A 13,350-nucleotide genomic window follows, 5' to 3' on the forward strand; every position below is an offset into this window, starting at 1 on the left:
TAAGTCTCAACAGGAGCATGCTCCAGTCAAAATCCCAAGTCTTGCCTGCAGCCAACACATCTGAGGAACTGAAAATTAGTAGTAGTAGTAGTAGTACTATTAATACTACTACTACTACTACTACTAAACTGGATACATGTAGCAACAGGAAGGGGGAAAAAGTCCTTCATTGAATTCCTTCCATGTGGCAATCAGCAACACCTAGAAGCATGGAAAACACCCATAGCAGAGCACAGGCATAGTTATTTCTCAATCATCCCTGACCAATGTTTGTCCAACTTCTTGAACAACCCTTTGCTTGCAGCTATTGAGCCAGCTGTCTATTTGACTTTATCCATGATCTGTTTTGTCTAGCCCACATTCCTCCAGTTTGTTTATAAGAAGGCCATGTGGAACTTCGTGAAAAGCCTTGCTGAAATACAGATACACTATACCTACCACATTCCCCTGATCCACCCAAATAGTTACTTTGTTGAAGGAAGTCAAGTTGCTTTTTTGTTTTTTACATTTGTTCTTAGTAAATCCATGTTGGATGCTTGTGATCAACCTTTTCACATCCAGATGAACTTTTTTGTGAAGGCTAAAGTAAGTAGCTGTAGAGTAGCTGTTTCTTTCTTTGAATCGTCTGCTAAGAATTCACGCTGGTCATTTAACGGTGGACTCACAGCTTCCTGGGTCTTTCTTTTCTGGCCAGCTTACTTAGAGAACCTCTTTTTATTGTTCTTAACCTTTCTCATCATTGTTTATCTCTGCCTTTCTGATTTTGCCCCTGTAAGTTCCTGTTTTTTCCTGGTATGCCTGCTTGGTGACCTGCCAATCTTCACATGGCCTGTATGCATTCCTTTTGTACATTAAACTGGCACAAATTCTTTCTTTGAAATAAGCATTTAATTTAGTCCATTGTGTACAACTATATCCAAACTATATCCCGTAGTGTAACTACAACTTCAAGATGTTCTTCCAGTACTCTTTTGAAACAATTAGCATACAGCAGTATCTCTTAGATTAGAAGATAGGCTAAATTACATATTTCTACCTTACAGTATCATGTGAAAACAAGATGGAAACCAAGGGATTTATACCTATTTCATTTGGTATAATCAAGAGTAACTCCTATGATATCAGTGGAGTTAGACTAGTTGGAATAGAAAAGAATTGTGCCCTAGAAGATACTGCTACATTCCTATGAAAACTGAAGGCACCTGTGTATGGTGATTGTGTTGCCAATAAATGCAGCTAGCCCATCAGAAAGAAAGGGAGGGTAAAAGCTAAAGAAAAGAAGAAGAAACTGACTAAAAAAAATAGAAGAATTTGGGAAAGGGTATACAAAGGACCTAGCGGACCTCCTGTGGCTTAAAAGGAAAGCCTACAAAGGATGGAGGATGGGATTCACCTCCAAGGAGGATTACTCCGCGCTGGTCCGGTCCTGCAGGGAGCAAACCAGGAAAGCCAAGGCTGCAACTGAACTCCAACTAGCTTTAGGCATCACGGACAACAAAAAGTCCTTTTTCAGATATGTGGGGAGCCGGAGGAAAAGCAAGGGCAACGTTGGACCCCTGCTAAACCAGATGGGGCAACTGACAACTGACGCCCAGGAAAAAGCCAAGCTATTAAATAGGTACTTTGCGTCAGTCTTTCATCAGTCCCATGGGACGCCCATGCCTGCTATGGGACAGGGAAATCTGGGTGAGGGGGATCCCCTACCCTCCATAAATGCTGACCTCGTGAAGGAACACCTTGAGAAGCTGGATACCTTCAAGTCAGCTGGCCCTGACAATCTGCACCCCAGGTTACTCAAGGAGCTGGCGAGCGTCATAGCCCAGCCCCTGGCACGGATCTTTGAAAACTCCTGGCGCTCTGGTGTAGTGCCCGAAGACTGGAAGAAGGCCAATGTGGTGCTGATCTTCAAGAAAGGGAGGAGAATGGATCCAGCTAACTACAGGCCCATTAGCCTGACTTCTATCCTGGGGAAGATCTTAGAAAAGTTTATTAAGGAGGCCATCCTTGAGGGACTGGCCCAGGCTAACATTCTAAGGGACAGCTAGCATGGGTTTGTTGCGGGTAGGTCTTGTTTGACCAAGCTCATTACCTTCTATGACCAGGTGACCTATCATCTGGACGAGGGAGAAGAGATTGATGTCATATATCTTGACTACAAAAAAGCTTTTGATCTGGTATCTTGTGATCACCTCTTGGCCAAACTGGCCAGTTGTGGCCTTGGCTTCACCATGATCCACTAGCTGGGAAATTGGCTCCGTGGTCGGACCCAGAGGGTTGTGATTGATGGCAGTCACTCATTGTGGTGCCCTGTGACCAGTGGGGTCCCTCAAGGCTCTGTCCTGGGACCCATGCTGTTCAACATCTTCATTAACGATGTGGACATTGAAGTCAGGAGTGGACTGGCCAAGTTCGCCGATGACACCAAACTTTGGGGCAAAGCATCCACGCCAGAAGATAGGCGGGTGATCCAGGCTGACCTGGACAAGCTCAGCAAATAGGCAGACGAGAACCTTATGGTGTTTAACACCGAAAAATGCAAGGTTCTCCACCTTGGGAGGAAAAACCTGCAGCACCCTTATAGGCTTGGCAGTGGTACGTTGGTTAGCACTACAGAAGAAAGAGACTTGGGGGTCATCATTGACCACAAGATGAACATGAGCCTGCAATGCGATGTTGCGGCTAATAAAGCGACCAAAACGCTGGCTTGCATCCATAGATGCTTCTCGAGCAAATCCTGGGACGTCATTCTCCCCTTGTACTCAGCCTTGGTGAGGCTGCAGCTGGAGTACTGCGTCCAGTTTTGGGCTCCACAATTCAAAAAGGATGTGGAGAAGCTTGAGAGAGTCCAGAGGAGAGCCACGCGCATGATCAGAGGTCAGGAAAACAGATCTTACGATGACAGGCTGAGAGCCATGGGACTCTTTAGCCTGGAAAAGCATAGGTTTAGGGGTGATCTGATGGCCACCTATAAGTTTATCAGGGGTGACCACCAGGATGTGGGGGAACGTTTGTTCACCAGAGCGCCCCAAGGGATGACTAGGTCGAACAGTCATAAACTCCTGCAAAACTGTTTCAGGCTGGACATAAGGAAGAATTTCTTTACTGTCCAAGCCCCCAAGGTCTGGAACAGTCTGCCAGCGGAGGTGGTTCAAGCACCTACATTGAACACCTTCAAGAGTAAATTGGATGCTTATCTTGCTGGGATCCTATGACCCCAGCTGACTTCCTGCCCTTTGGGCAGGGGGCTGGACTCAATGATCTCCCGAGGTCCCTTCCAGCCCTAATGTCTATGAAATCTATGAAACATTTGAGAGGTATACTAGAGCAAGCTAAAAAAGGCTGGGGAGCAGGGGAACCCAGCAGCTCAGAAGAACCACTTACAATTTCAAGCCTTCAGAGGTTCTTTAAATCAGTATATGTGAGAAATTGAAGATGAATAATTACAAAAAATTTCTTCTGAAACCAATTTATTATGAAGGATTCTAGTTTATTAATTGGACAACAGTAACATAGCTTGGGGTGAGTAAACAGGGCACCAGTTCAAGATGCTAACTTAGTAGAGGTACCAGAATTGTGCCCCCACCCCACCCAGACTCTGTGCCCTGGCAAAAGAAGCAGTCCCATGCCATTTCTCTTGCAGCAGTGGCCAGGTTCATGGACACTGCAGTGTTGTTGTATGAGCAACAGCTGGGGCAGACAGACCGTGGTATGGCTATGGCTGTGGCCAGGGCTGCTGCTGTGGCTGTTGCAGCTGGGGAGTGGTTTTGAGCAGCAAAGGTAAGACTGCAAGAGCCCCATCTCTCAGCAGCACCACCCTGTCTCTCAAAGGCTCTCTAAGTTGGCATATGGAACTGGTGCCCTGTTTGCTCACAACAAGCTATGCTACTGTTGTCCAATTAATAAACTAGAATCCTTCATAATAATTTGGTTTCAGAAGAAAGTCATTCTGTATCTAAAACTCTTTAGTGGAATTATATTATCTCCTCTCTACAAGGTAAATAGCATACTCATGCTGGTCAGAATGTTTTTTGCAAAACATGGATTTAATCAATTTCATTCAAGATATGGTTTAATGTACATATTTTCACAGTAAATAAAAACAATTCCATGGTTTGAGTAACTTTCAGAACATTGCAACTGATTTTGGAGTTATAAATAGTTTTATAAGCTTAACACAATATATGACAGATAGCATGGCTTACATAGCACACAGGAGTGTCTCGGTATGGATTACATTCCATAATAATAATACTTACTAATCTTGATCCTTTGAGCTTGCATCTAAAACAATGTGGGGTTTTCTTTAACTCAAAATTATGCAGAATTAATACAGAATTCAAACTGCATTGTATATAGTTTCAGGTAAGATCCATTTTTACTGGTTAATTCTTAGTTTATACACTAGAGGGTCCCCTTCCCCTCTCACAATATAAAAACACTAAATAGCTCAATATATATATTTAGGCAAAAATACAAAATTTTCAAGTGTGTTTTTGATTTGCTTTTATTTTCAGTAAAGGGATTTGTTTCTCTATTTAAAAACTTTCAGTTATACTTCTGCTTCTAATATAAGGTTATAAAATATCATGCTGTATTTCAGATCCATTAATTTAGAGATATAAATATCTCTAAAATCTCTTGAGTTATATATAAGTCCTATACCACTCAAGATAAATCATATTAAAGGATGTAACATTCTCTTCATAGAAAGCTGTTATTGTTCTTGCTCTAAAGGAAAGGAATTTAAAAAAACGCCCCCTCCCACCCACCACACCACCTTTTTATGCAATTTGCTGTTCATTTTTTAACTTACTAAGACTATTCTGTGGATAAAGATTTTTACAGAAATCAAGTTGTTGTATACAGATGAGTAAAAAACATATAGCTTGTTTTACTTTTCAAACATAAAAATAATTCAAAATATATATGGCCATTCAAGTATCTTATTTCATATGCCTATTAAGTGCAAAAGTAAAGGTAACTAAGTTAAAGAACTCAGTCTAGAGGATTTTGGTATAGCATTTATGAGATTATGTTTGTTATGGTGATGTAGATGTTTGTGTAGATTCTCCCACTGTGGCAAAGACAGGGACCCTCTGAACTAATTGGCAGGCTCAGGCATGTATTGATTTGGAGTAAGTGGGCTAGGCCCATTTCTCATTAGTTATTTGAGGCTTAGCTGGAGAGTCTATCCCTACTGGACATGTCTACATGTGAATTTATGTGCTTTTCCTAGTGTGCATTAAATTTAGTACTTTCTATGTGAGGTACTAAATAAATGCACATTTGCACAGTTTTTTATGCAATAGTTTAATGTGCATTAAAATAGGCTTCTGCACATTAAAATGCACATGTAGCTGCATGCATTGGGTGTGTCCAGATTAGCGCGCACATGCCTCTTGCCCCATCTCAAACCCCTTTGAAACAGGGCAAGAGACATGCAGGAATGAAAAAATGTTTCCTGCACTACAAACTTCCAGTTCATGGAGAAAATTAGACCCCTGGATATCCAGGGGTCAAAAGCCAGGTATAGGTCCCTGCAAGCTGCAGGGACCTGTACCTGGCTTTTGTCAGGTAAGCAGAGTGTGCGGGACTGGAGAAGGAGGGAGCAGACCTCAGGAGGCTGGAGACAGCAGGGGAATGAGCAGGGGGCTGGAGACAGCCCCGGAGGCATTCCCCTGCTGTCCCCTGCTCTCCTGAGGCTGCAAGCATCAGGGGAATTTCTCCATGGCTGTTTCCAGCCCTCTGCTCCTTCCCCTGCTTGTCTCCAGCCTCAGGAAAGCAGGGGAAGGAGCAGGGAGCTGGAGACAGCAGGAGAATGTCTCCAGGGCTGTCTGTAGCCTCCTGCTCCCTCCTGAGGCTGGAGACAAGCAGGGGAGGAGCAGGGGGCTGGAGACCAGCAAGAGGCTGAAGACAAGCCCCTGGATGTAAGCTGAAGACTCCCTCTGCTCTCTCCAGCCTCCTGCTCCTTCTCTATTACTGCCTTTGGGGGGAAGGGGCTGGGAGAACAAGTGGGGAACAGGTAGAATGAACGGTGCAAGGGGGGAATGATTGGGAGGGAATTAACAGGGGGCAGGGGGGATGAACGGTGGATGGGGGAACTAATGGGGAGCTAGGGGACCAATGGGGGAATGAATGAGCCTCCTGTTCATTCTCCTATTCTCTCCAGCCTCCTGCTTATTCTTCTGCTCATTTCCAGCCTCCAGAGGCTGAAAAAGAACAGGGGAATGAGCAGGGGGCTGGAGACTGGGGGGTGGGCAGCTGTCACCCCTGGGGGCCTGGGACCCGGCAGGTAGGGTAGTCCATGTGCTATGGGGGGGTCTCTGCCATGTGGGGGGCTTGGGACCATTGACAATGCATAGGGGGTGCATGTGCACTCCCTGAGCATGGCAGTGCACTCCCTCAAAAAAGGTGCTCTTGACACTGTTGGTGGTGCCTGTAGGCAGTTGCTGCTTGCCCCTCCCTCTCCCCACTGCTGCCAGTGGTGCCCACAGGCAGTCAGCGATCACTGCTAGCCACTGCTGTCACTGCCGGTGGTGTCTGTGGCTGCTCATTGCTCATCACCCTCCCCCCCCCAATGCCGACAGTGCCAGCGGCAATTGCGGGAACTCCCCGCTTACCACTGCCACTATGCTCCCACCGCTGCCAGTGCCGCCATGCCCCACCAGTCAGTGGGGGCATGCGGCATTCATGCAGGGGACCCACCCTTCCTAAGCATCCCCCACACCCACAGTCCCCTCACACCTACCCATACAGTGACTCACATCCCCCACATCCCTCCACAACCACCCACATTCCCCCATCACACACCTATCACGTGATAAGGAAACCCAAAGCAAACATTAAAACAAATAGATATTTAGGATTTATTTTATTATTATGCTAGACAGACTTATAGGCTTCTGAATTTCTTTAACATTGTAAATATAACAATAAAACTTTGCCCACCTGATCAGTTCCCCTTTCTGTCTATCTTGTGTTCTAATTGTGGAAGAATGTGGATTTTGGGGTATTTTAAAAAGTGAATTTGGGATACTGCTTCAGCAGTCTAGCTGACACAAAGGGCTAGTGTCCCAGATACCACTTGTCTGGGGCCCCAGAAGCTCCTGAGGTCAAGTAACCCTGAGCTGCTGGCCAGCGCAGGTTTTTGTACTGCTGGGGCCAGGACAGGGCAGTTTTTTATACTGCTGGGGACAGTGCAGGTGCTAGCCCTGGGCTCTGGCTCCCCCTTGCTTCAGATCAAGGAGGAGCCAGGTAGGGTTATTTTGCCCCAAGTGGCACAATTTGCTCCGCAATAAAGTGCATGTCTGAGCACATGCGACAAGGCAAAAAGACCCAAATTTGCAATGCTTCTATCTGAGCTGCTTGCGTGTGTGGACGCATCCATTGTGTGTTGAGCTTCAAGAGAATTTGGACCTCAGTAACTAATATGAATTGGATTAAAAAATTAACAGAGCAGAGTAAAATTCTGGCAGGTCTTCTATTAAAAGTTAAGAATGTCATGTTTCCACTGAGGTTAGATCACTTCTCTGTATTGATAGAGGACTCTATCAGGGGCTCCAATGTTACCAGTCACATCAGGCTTCCTCAGTTTGTGTAGTCTGTGTGTACACTTTTTCAGGATGCTACCTCTGGTCCTGGTGCTTCTGTTGCAACTATGCCTATGAAGACCTTGTTGTTTGTTACAGAAAGAACAACCCTAGACCCATTTTGAGTAACAAAAACTCATCCAGGTTTACTGTCTACAAACAAGCCTGGTCACTGGAAGTGTGCGTACATGTTTTAAGCTAATTTTAAGGAATGTCAGGTTGTTAAAATTAACATGCTGTGAGCAGTTTCACATTCAAGTTACAACTTTCTTTAAGGTGCACAGCTCTAACCTCCTGCTAGAGGCCAGCAAACCAACCCATATTCCCAGCCCCAACCCCAGACATTCCTTCGGCTGAAGACACCACCAAGCAGAACAGCAAAGGTATGGGGATGGCAGCAAGGTGGGGCCATCCATGATTGTATGGGCACATGCATAATATGGTTGTGCAGCTGGGATAACTTCCTCAGATACCCTAGCCTAATTACACTACTGCCTCCTACCTCTTTTTCATAATAAAAAAATCAATAAAGATAAAATGAAAATAAGTAGTGAAATTGAATTGATATTCAGTTTTGTGAGGGGGTATCCACTTTCACACCCCCGAGCTGCTGCTAATCCTGGCAGAAGAAATAGGGGGGTTCCCTGAGAGCTCTTAGGCAGTGAATCTACCAGGGAGAGATGCCTGTTGGACTGTTAGAGGACTACAGGTTGGTGGGTTTAACTCCATGGAACATTTAGTAGTTAAGGCAAATCAAGCTGCCTAGCACAGCCCAAAGATAATCCTTGACTCAAGGGGCATAACTTTATGCCTAGAGGACATTTATCACTAGTAAACAAAATTAAACATGTGATCATTCAAGTTTTAAGTTCCTTCAACAATAGCTAATTGTAATATGTAATCTCATCCTAACATCCACAAATAGTAAATGGCGGTAGTCATGTTGTTTGCAAGCATGGCAAAGGCATAAAATACAACTGTGCCTCCACACCCATAACAAAACATTCGGAGTTTGTTTGTTTTTTTAAAACCCTCTTATATTCCCCAGTCAAAACAATTTCATGTTTACAACACACACATTTTAATTATCACTAAACATTAAAACATCTTTAGGTGACATCATCTAAATCCTAGTTTTTACCAAATAGTGCTGCCTTCCCACCAGGTTAAGCCAAGTCAATCCCAAGGCTGCTGCAATCATTGTGGCATCTTATATATTGTAACAACCCTCCTCCACTCTTCCCTTTATTTGGCTACTTCTGTGCACCCTGTCAGCTGAAGCCCTGTCCAGTCCTTAATACGGCTTCCCCAGCTTTTCTTGAGTCTACTTCTTTTTCTTTTTCCCTCCACTGCATCCTGCATTATGGTGTTGGCAAGGTTGTCCAGCCTTCTCCTCCTGTTTCCACCAGGTAGGGAATCCTATTTATTAGGCTGTCCTGACTTTAGAAGATCATATTCTTCTTTTGCTGTCTCATGCCAATCTTATAAATTACTTTCTATCTGTTGTCCTTGTGAATGACCTATATGGTCTAACAATCTAACTTTCCCAGCATTTCAATGTAAGTCATATATGGCAGGTGATTCCATTTCCTCTGGGTGTATCTACATGTGTGCATTTACTGCATAGTAACCAAAATTACTGTGCAGTACCAGCATGTGTCTACATGTACATGCCCAACCTGTACAGTAAATATGGAGATTTACTCCAACTTGAGAGTAAATTTGATACCTGCATCATGCCTCTGTTATCTGTATGTGCACTAATCAATGTTATATTAATCCATATTCCAGCAAGGCCTACATTTGCAGAAACAGAATGGATATCCAAGGATATTTCAATTCCATACATGTTCTTTTTATTTTTGTTTTCTTATGCAGAACCTGAGGCTTAAATTGGAAGTGATGCATTTAGTGTTTATTAGGTTCTTTTACATTCATTTAGGCTCTCCTGCAGCTATTCACCCTGAATCTACCAGTAGCTAATGGTGTCAGTGCTTTGACATTGGCATCCAGGCCTGGGGATCAGTTGTGGATCAAGATTACTAGATAGGCGTACAAATCAGAGTCAGAGTAGGCAAGTAAAGTCCAGGGACAAGCCAAGTAAAAAAAACAGGAGATCAAGAGGCAAGTGAAGTCTACAAGTGAAATAAGTCAGGAACAGGGATCCTGGTTTTCTCTAATCAAAAAAAAATCCCCAATTTTCAGTTTTAAAAAAGTCACCCCGAATCCACGTTTTCCCATGATTTAAATGTTACATTTAAATCATGGGAAAATGTGGATTAGGGGGTTACTTATTTTTAATCACAAACTGGGGACTTCTTTTAAATCATAGAAAACCAGGATCCCTGGTCAGGAGGCAGGCAGACTTACCAGAGTGTAGGCTTAAATCAGAAAGAGCTGTATTATCAAGGCACTTCCTGTTCCTTTCCCTGGTCGTATATAATTGAAGTTAGAGCACAGGATCCAGCCACTGAGGTACCAATGAGTGGGCGGAGACTTAGGTATTGTAAAGTTCATAGCCAGATATGGAAATTGACTCATATGGATTGGATGGGTTTTTTAAATCTGTATGACCACCATTCCAAAGCACTCTTGTGTGGGCATCTACACATTCATTAATGTGCCTTAGTTATTACACATTTAATTTAGTACATGCCTAATGAAGTACTCGCTAATTGCCCAGTGACTAGTTAATGCGCAGTAGTGCCGGCACATGGTTATTTTGTGATACTGCACATTAGCCTAATAACCAGAGATCCTGGTTTTCTCTGATAAAAAAATCCCCAATTTTCAGATTAAAATAAGTAACTGAAAAAAGCACATTTCTTTATGATTAAACTGAAACACCACTATATATATACACATTTATATTTAGTGGTGTTTCATTTCAATAAAAGATAAATGTCGATTTTTCATTCCGTTTTTTATTTTAAAAATGGGTAATTTTTTGTTCAGAGAAAACCAGGATCCTGCTGATAACACTGTGCAGTAGCCTATTAGCTTGGTTTTTGACTGCCACACTACACAGTCAATCCCACAGTGTAACACTATACAGTGTTATTAGGCTAATGCTTAGTAAGCGTCTTGTGTTGATGTGCCCTTTGCGTATTAAAAACTAATTATTCATCAAGGTGTAAAATGCTCATGATAGGTCTGGAAAAACTGCTTTCCTGTATTTAAATCTTTGTCTTCACTTTTGTTGGAAGGCTTTGGTCTAAGCCAAGGGCACAAAAGCATTCTTTATAGACTAAAGGATTATTCATTATATTAATTCAATTTTCTTAATGTGTTAGATATTATTCATGGGGGGAGGCCGCAATCATTACTGACTAAGATAAAATTGGAATTTGCCACCTAGGGATGATAGTCTGTTTCCTAGTGAAATCCAGTGAACTAGCTAATCATTCAGACTAATTCAATCTTAGTTCCATCCATATGAGAGAGAAAATGTTTTGACTGCATTAGCTATGGTTTTGCAACAGTGTACTTTCCCCTTTGAATCTAGAAAATAATCATTCGGAGCAACAACACTGGAGAGTGAGCATGGTCATGCTGAAATTACATAAATATATGTTGGGTCTAATATGATTTCAGAGTTCATTAGAGTTTATTTTATTTTATTTCATTTTGAAGGGAAAGGATACAAAATAAGCATTTTCGTACACTTTGCCCTGAAAATACACTCCTATAAGGAAACCCTGCTCCTCCAAATTAAATAATTTAATCTCTTAAAATAAGGGGTTAAGTTTTAAAACAATTCATTTTCAAATAGTGAAAAGTAATTTTTTCAGTTCTTTTTTTCACAGATAGATGTTACGGTTTAAATGAGAGAAATGATGAATGTGCTGTATATAAGATTACTTATTCTTAAATTAATAATTACTTTAAAAAACTTAATACTATTCACAGGGGCTGAATGTATTTTCAGTCCCATTGATGTATAGACTGAAATGTTCTTATTTATCAAATTCCTGAGCATAACCAGTATAACAAAATGAACAAATGTTATTAGTTGTATATTACCTATTTTCACAGTATGTAAGTTTAGAAATGATAACTCTGGCCAACCTGCCTACGAGACCATATATTAATATTTTTTGAAAATGTCCTTGTTTCAAGAGCAATATAAAGTTATTTTGTGATACTTGATATTTGTGTATGCGAACCTTTTATTTGACCATCACCTACTATATTTTAGGTGCTTTGTATTACAAAGTAAGCAAGGCTCTTAACTTATGTAAATTTCTATAGTTCTTTAGGAATCAGTAAATACTGTATTCAGTAGAGATACATTAATTTAGACCTGTAAATACTTTGACTGTTATGTAGAAATAGGTTCTATTTCACCAAATCTTTTAAAAAATTCATTTGGACATAAAAGCCAGATGTAAATTCCTCCTCTTAGTGGTGCTTTCCATTTAAATTTTAATCAAACTGTCTACACTTATGTAGAACACTATGCAAGTATATAGTAATTTGAGTGGATTTATATTGTTTTTAATTGTTAAGTATTTTAAATTCAGTCGGTCATACATAATACATCTTTAGATGCGTATGCACTATCTCTATAAGCATCAGGAACAAACAAAAAGAATTAGAGATCAGAGGGCCCCCCCTACATGTTACACCTATTGTGCAATTACAGCAAAAGCTGTGCTATCCAGCACTTTATTAATCAGCATTCTCTCTTAACCCACATGCTGTTCAGCGCAGCAAAAACGAAACCGTAAGTCCTACTGTGACACTTCTGGTTTCGCTGAGTCCCGCTTCGCTGACTTTGGACCACAGACTGGGGCAAAGCAACCTGCATGGTGCCTCCCTTCCTGTCCCCCGGCACACTGATACGAGGGAGTGAAAGCCCTGGTGCACCAGATGTGTCATGAGGAGCAGCGGCCCAAACAGGCAAAGACGCCTCTCAGGTAATCAGCATATTTGATTAACCGGCACTCCTCATTCCCCATGAATGCTGAATAACACTGTTTTTACTCTACTTGGTTAATTGCACAATTAATTTAGAGTGGCTACATATTCAGACTAACTCTGGTGCATTAAAAGGGCCAACTAGCTCTAAAGTTATTGCTGGATGTCTAATAATGTTATAGCTGGTTTCATTCCAGTTTTATTTTGGATGTGTAGTCTACCAAACATTACAACTTTTTATTACAAAGGATTGGTATAATAAATCTCAAGACTGACATACTGGTGTAGAAGAGTGCAGCTTACTCAGGAAGAACAGACAAGAAAATATGTTGCATTGTATATCAAGAAAGTACCTTTATTTCCAGGAAAAAGTGAAAGGCACTTTAGAGTAGATAACACCATAACTTAGAACAATTCTTCCTGGACAGAGAAACACCAAAACTTTTCTAAGTTGCTGGTGGAAAGACTATATATATATATAGAGAGAGAGAGAGAGAGAGTGGTGTTTAATTTTAATCACAGAGAAATGTAGTTTTTCGATTAATTCTTTTAATCTGAAAATTGGAGATTTTTTTTTTATCAGAGAAAGTCAGGATCCCTGCTCATCACTGAGGGTCACTGAGGATGGTTCTTCAACCAGTTATATGCCCACTTGATAGTTTATTCTAGAACACGATTCTTTAGCTTATTTTGAACATCATAGAAATCATTATCAAAAACCTTGTTAGAGTTGAGATGTCACAACTATTACTGTCCACCCATCCATAAAGCCCAACACAGTGATGAATGATTCATGTGTCAATAATTCATTCCAGAGTGTTTACTATGTACAGAATTCACA

Source organism: Crocodylus siamensis, chromosome 1, assembly GCF_052110815.1.
Source record: "Crocodylus siamensis isolate JL-2025a chromosome 1, ASM5211081v1, whole genome shotgun sequence".
Classification (NCBI taxonomy): Eukaryota; Metazoa; Chordata; order Crocodylia; family Crocodylidae; genus Crocodylus; species Crocodylus siamensis.